This window comes from Erinaceus europaeus, chromosome 11 (assembly GCF_950295315.1).
Source record: "Erinaceus europaeus chromosome 11, mEriEur2.1, whole genome shotgun sequence".
NCBI lineage: Eukaryota > Metazoa > Chordata > Mammalia > Eulipotyphla > Erinaceidae > Erinaceus > Erinaceus europaeus.
Window position 1 is genome coordinate 15758716 of NC_080172.1, and position 6000 is coordinate 15764715.

The 6000-nt window shown below is 38.3% G+C and overlaps 1 long non-coding RNA gene across 1 annotated transcript in view; it reads left to right on the top strand.

Moving 5' to 3' along the window:
- The window catches only part of LOC132541201 (uncharacterized), a 42758-nt gene extending 38605 nt beyond the window's left edge, over positions 1–4153 (top strand). The window contains exon 3 of the long non-coding RNA XR_009552371.1: positions 3989–4153. This is a non-coding gene — a long non-coding RNA (uncharacterized LOC132541201). The remainder of the gene's footprint in view (positions 1–3988) is intronic.
- The last annotated feature ends 1847 nt before the right edge of the window (positions 4154–6000 follow it).

A 6000-nucleotide genomic window follows, 5' to 3' on the forward strand; every position in this document is an offset into this window, starting at 1 on the left:
ATATATTTCCCACCACCAGAGTTCCATATCCCCTCCCCTCTATCAGAAGTTTCCTTATTCTTTACCCTCTGGGAGCATGGACCTGGGATCTGTATGGAGTGCATAAAGTGGATGGTCTGGCTTCTGTAATTGTTTCTCCACTGGACATGGGTGTTGGCAGGTGGATCCATTACCGCTCCCCCCCCCCCCCAGCTTGTTTCTATCTTTCCCTAGTGGGACAGGGGTCCAGGGAGGTGGGGGTTCCAGGACTCATTAGTGAGGTTTTCTGTTCAGGGAAGTCAGGTTGGCATCATGATAGAATCTGCGACTTGGTGGCTGAAAAGCATTAAGATATAAAGCAGAACAAATTGTTTAATAATCAGGAACCTAAAGGTAAGAATATAGCAAGTGAGATTTTTGGGGTTTTCATGTTGGAAGACAGTAGGAAGTATATTTTAGGTATATTTCAAGGGGCCTATGACTTTTCTAATTTTTGCTTGGGCCTGACAGCTAACATGCAGTTGGCTAAAAGTATTGTCTGGGGAGATTGTATCAAGTTTGACTAACTTTTACTATGAGTATTCTGGACAGAATGAAGGACAGTTAAACACATTTCTTTTCCCCTAAAGCCATTTTTTCCCCCAAACTTTTCCTTCTGTATAAACATATCAAAATCTGTGCCAACACATTTCCCTTTGGCTACCTAGAAAGCATTTTGAGTCTACCACTTCATATCCAATCAGTGAAGGCCCATCTGTTAGTTTCAGGGCAGATATTTCTTGCTGTCTGAATACTTATCTCACCCTTGGTGCTTGCGCTTAAACTCCTATCACACTTTGTCTCAGAGACTTTTCATCTCTTTATTGTCTGCAGAATATGTCCTAATAATCACTCCTTTTTCACAGAGTTCAAAAAGATCTATAAGCTTTTCAAAAAAGTTTATTTTAATTTTAAATATTTTATTTATTTATTTAGTTATTCATTCATTCATTCATTCATTCATGAGAAAGATAGGAGGAGAGAGAGAAAGAATGAGATCACTCTGGTATATATGTGCGGCCAGGGATTGAACTTGGGACCTTGTGTTTGAGAGTCTAGTGCTTTATCCACTGTGGTACCTCCTGGGCCACAAAAGTTTACTTTTTGTTTTGTTTAGTCTATCCACTTGTTTGTTTTCTCTGTGTACCACAAACCATAAAACCATATCCTTTTATCCGGCTCATTTTATTTAGCATAATGCCTTCTAGGCTCTTACATTTTTCAGGTGGAAGGATTTCAAGATTTCACATTTTTAGATGGCTGAAAAGAAATGAAGAAAAAAGACATTTTTTCACAAATGGCAATTACATGAAATTTCAATTTGAGTGCCTATAAATAAATTTTCATTGAGCTAAAGCTTTGTTTGCTGGTTTATATATTACCATGCTGCTTTGTGTTGCATTGGTGCTGTTGAATAATTGACAGGTCTGATGTTTTTTTTTTTTTTAATAAAATAGAAGTATTGATAATACTATAGAATAAGAGGGGTAGTATTTCCACACAATGGCCACCCCCAGAGCTCCATATCCAATCCCCTCCCTTGATAACTTCCCTATTCTTTAGCCCTCTGGGAGTATGGGCCCAGGATCACTGTGGGGTGTAGAAGGTGGAAGGTCTGGTTTCTGTAATTGCTTCCCCGCTGAACATGGGTGTTGACAGTTCGATCCATACTCTCAGCCTGTTTCTGTCTTTCCCTAACGAGGCAGGGATCTGGGAAAGAGGGGCTCCAAGACACATGTTGGGGTCCTCTGCCCAAGGAAATTGGGTTGACATCATGGTACCATCTGGAACCTAGTATCTGAAAAAGAGTTAAGATATAATGCAGAGCAAATTGTTGACTAAAGATAAACCCAAAGGCACGAATATTGCTGATGAAGATTTGGGGTCTCTGTTTTGGGAAAAGCAGAGGTCTATTTTAGGTATATTCCAGAGGGCACGTGACTTTACTAGTTTTTTCCTTCGCCTGACATCTGATATGCAAGTGGACCCAGGTTATTGTCTGGGGAGATGGTATCATAGCTGGAAAAAGGACTAGAAAGCTGGATCAGAGAAGAGAGTAGCTCCCAAATATGGGGAAAGTATACAAATATTGTTAACCATAAACCCCATCAATTTGATCTGGGGCCCATGTTCAGCACAGGAGCCTATGTAACCTCTGCATCCCTGTAGATCTGAGCTCGCATTCTGTGGTCATGGCTAGGAACATACCAGGATGCACTAATTTCAGGTTCCATCTCCCTCAGGTAGTAGCTAGAATATGTTGTTCAGTATCCCTTCAGAAAAATGGAACATTCCCTACAATTGTTGATCCACATGGACAGCAAGGTCCTATAGGAACCCACAAAGAGGTCCATTATGTTGTTCCTGTTGGAGATGACCAGTGACAGTGGAGAGAGGCATCTGTTAGAAGTCTAGGCCCATCATGTCTGTGTGGGAACCCCAGGATTTCATGACTAGGGCTCCAGGTGATAGGGTGGCCAGGTTGTGACTATTTTTATTTGTTTTTTATTAGACAGAAACAGAGAGAAATTGAGAGGAGTGGGGAGAAAGAGGGAAAAAGACAGAGATACCTGCAGCCTTGCTTCATCACTTGTGGATCTTTCCCTCTGAATGTGGGGACCTGGGACTTGAACCTGGGTCCTTGCACACTGTAATGTGTGCTATTAACCAGGTGTGCCACCACCTGCCCCCCTAACCATATATTCTACAGCTGTCAAAGTCTTCCATGGACATTGACTCTGGATGTTCTTATCCTCCATTGACATTTCAACCCACCACATTGTTCCTTAGAATCTTCTCTCAAATCAACCTCTTCCACTAGAACACTTGTTACAGAAGATGCTTCTGTGGGAAGTTCAGACTAAGCCATGTGGATTATTTATATATGTATTATTCAGAGTGTCATTTTGATGTAGAAGCTACTCAGGTATGATTAAAAATTTATAATCAAACATTTACACCAGTTTTCTTACTAGCAAGGGAAAGACAGGTTTTATTAATTGATAATTTTATTCTGTATGACATTTATTGGCTGAATTTATCCTGAATGATATAGCTTGATAATTGTCTTATTTTTTTTAGCATAAATGCTTATTGCAGGGCAGTAATTCACAAAGTACTAAATTAATCTTTCATGTTGTAAAATTCTCTTTTCATCTTCTGCAAAACTTATGTTTATTCTTTTATACTAATAAGACTGTTCTACTACTTTTCAGACAACTTCTACTTATGCTGGGTAGATAAATAGACAGTGGTCATAAATAGATTTCCATGTCTGAGGTTCTAAGCTTCCAGGCTCGATCCTTAACAATAGCAGAAGCCAAAGCTGAGTAGTGCTTTGGCTAAAAAAAGAACAAAATTAAAAAAAAAAGGAAGAGAAAGAAAGAAAATACCTCCAAATTTTATTTTATATCAATAACAGAAGAAAATTTAATATAAGTGATCATCAAAACTAAAAAATATTTATCCTATTTGCTACACATGTGGATCTGGGAACTGAACCAAGAGCCTCGGCACTCAAGTCCTCTATTCTACCAGAAGCTATTTTTCCCAGCTTCAAAACTATTATGATAATTAGATGTATATTCAGTCTGTTTATAAAGAAATATCTTGTAACTCCTTGGAAACAACAATATATATATATTGCATATACCTCATATCATTTTGCTAGTGGTTAAATGAGTAATGTCAGACCTAAATGTCTACCAGTTAACCTTTGCTCAAGATTCTATAGGTATGTATACCTTTACTAAGACTTTATTATTACTTGTTATTTTAAACCACATTATACAATTTTTTTGCTTAATAAACATATTACTTGATGCCCCTAACCAAGGACTAGATTACATATTTGAGAAATTCAATGAAGAAAAATTCTAAGGGATAAAATATTTCATTTGTTTGGGCCACATTCTCTTATTGTTTAAATAATTATCTGGTTTGGTTTTTTGTTTGTTTGTTTTTCCTTTAGTCACTGAGGCTCTGTGCTGGCACTATGAATCTACTGTTTCTGGCGGCCTCCCCCTACCTTTGTCATTTGATAGGACAGAGAGAAATTGAGAAGGGAGTGGGAGACTGAAAGGGATAGAGAAAGATACCTGAAGACCTGCTTCACTGCTTGTGAAGTGTCCCCCCTCCAGGTGAGTAGTGGGGGCTTGACCCTTAGTCCTTGCATGTATCTTTGCAAATAGTACCACTGCCCAGCCCCCATTTATTTATTTATCTGCTTTTTATTCTTTGATGTGTACAGAATTTAGTACATTGCTTATGAATTTTGGAGACATATGGTTAGATGAAAAAAGCTGTTTAAAATCTTAGCATTTGTGTCACAAAGGATACTTATATATATTTGTATATTAATAGGATATATTTAGGAGGATAACAAAATCAGTAGCAATGCAGATTTATTTATTCACATAGTTTTTGCATTATTTGTGTCCTTTTGACCATTTATATAAATAACCTAAAAAGAAGTTGAAAATGAATAAAAGAAAGAAAATGATAGCAAGTTCTAGCATCAGACAGACTGACTCAAATTTGAACATTTCATAACTCACCTAGTAACTAAATAATTATACCAGTATTCTTTAATCTCCTGTTCTCATCTATGAAGGACACATAAGGGGGGGTGTCCTCCAGACTGACTCTACTAAACAGGCTTCTGTGACTAATAATTTCTTCATAATACCCTGCCAGGTAAGTCAGAGATAAATCTGTTCAGAAGAAATTTTCAGATATGGCTTTTGCCTAATAAAGTAAGTTCCAATGAGATTCATAGAAAATCCACAAGACTTTTAAGAAAATTATATGAGAAGGACAGTATCAATTCAAGACTAAAAGATCAAGAATGTTTTTTTTTTAAAGCTATCATGCACAGAACTTGTTCATGACATATTACCCATGTTCTACAAGGGGTAGAAAACAGATGAATCTTCACAATTAACTACATACATTACATACAGGGCAGAAGTAAAGAGCCTGAAGCACAGAGATGATCCCAGGACTGGAGCCAGGGGAAGGAACTCATCTGAGTATAGCTGCTTTTCAGAATTGCTATTGGTTTGAATATTCATTTCTCTTTGCTGCCATAACAAATTTAATGGGCTAAAACAGCCCAAATTTGACCTTCCAGTTCTCTCGATCAAAGTTGAGTATGAGTTTCATTAAACTAAAATAAAAGGATTGGCAGGATTTCCTGAAGATTCTATAAGACAACAAGGGCTTAACATGGAACATACACATGCACACACATGCACACGCACACGCACAGACACACACACATGTATATCTTATAAGAGAGAACAGATCACTGCCTTTTGTGGATCAAAATCTTAAATAGGACTTTATTAGGTAATATCTCCTTTATTTTTCTAATTTTTATTTTATTTTTGCCTCCAGGGTTATTGCTGGGGCTGAGTGCTTACGCTATGAATCCATTGCTTCTGGTCCTTTTTTTTTTTGGATAAGACAGAAAGCTTGAGAGAGGAAGGAGATATAGAGAGGGAAAGAGAAAGATAGACACCTGCAGACCTGATTCACCACTCAAAATGCATCCCTTCTGCAGGTGCGGGTGGGGACTTCAATCTGGATACTTGGACAAGTCCTTGTGCTTTGCACTATGGGCACTTAACTGGGTCCACCCAGCCCCTAGTCATATCTCTTTTACACAGCATTATCAGAAGCCATTTGATGATGTTAAATGGATTCTGGGAGGTTGAAACCCAATTCACACACATGACTGGGCTCTTAACTACTGTGGTACAGAGCTGATATTGTCCAGTTCCTGTGCAAATGTGCTTCATCTCCCTGCTTGGAGACTTGAGGACAGGAGCAGCTCTTCTATGGTGGCTCTGAGCTCTGAGAGTAGATATTCCATTGCGATAGGCAGGAGCTGCATGACTTATACACAGCACTTCTTCAACCACACCCTGTTAGTTTAAGCAGGCTAGGCTTCCCAAATACAGTTTGAGGGACATCAACTCT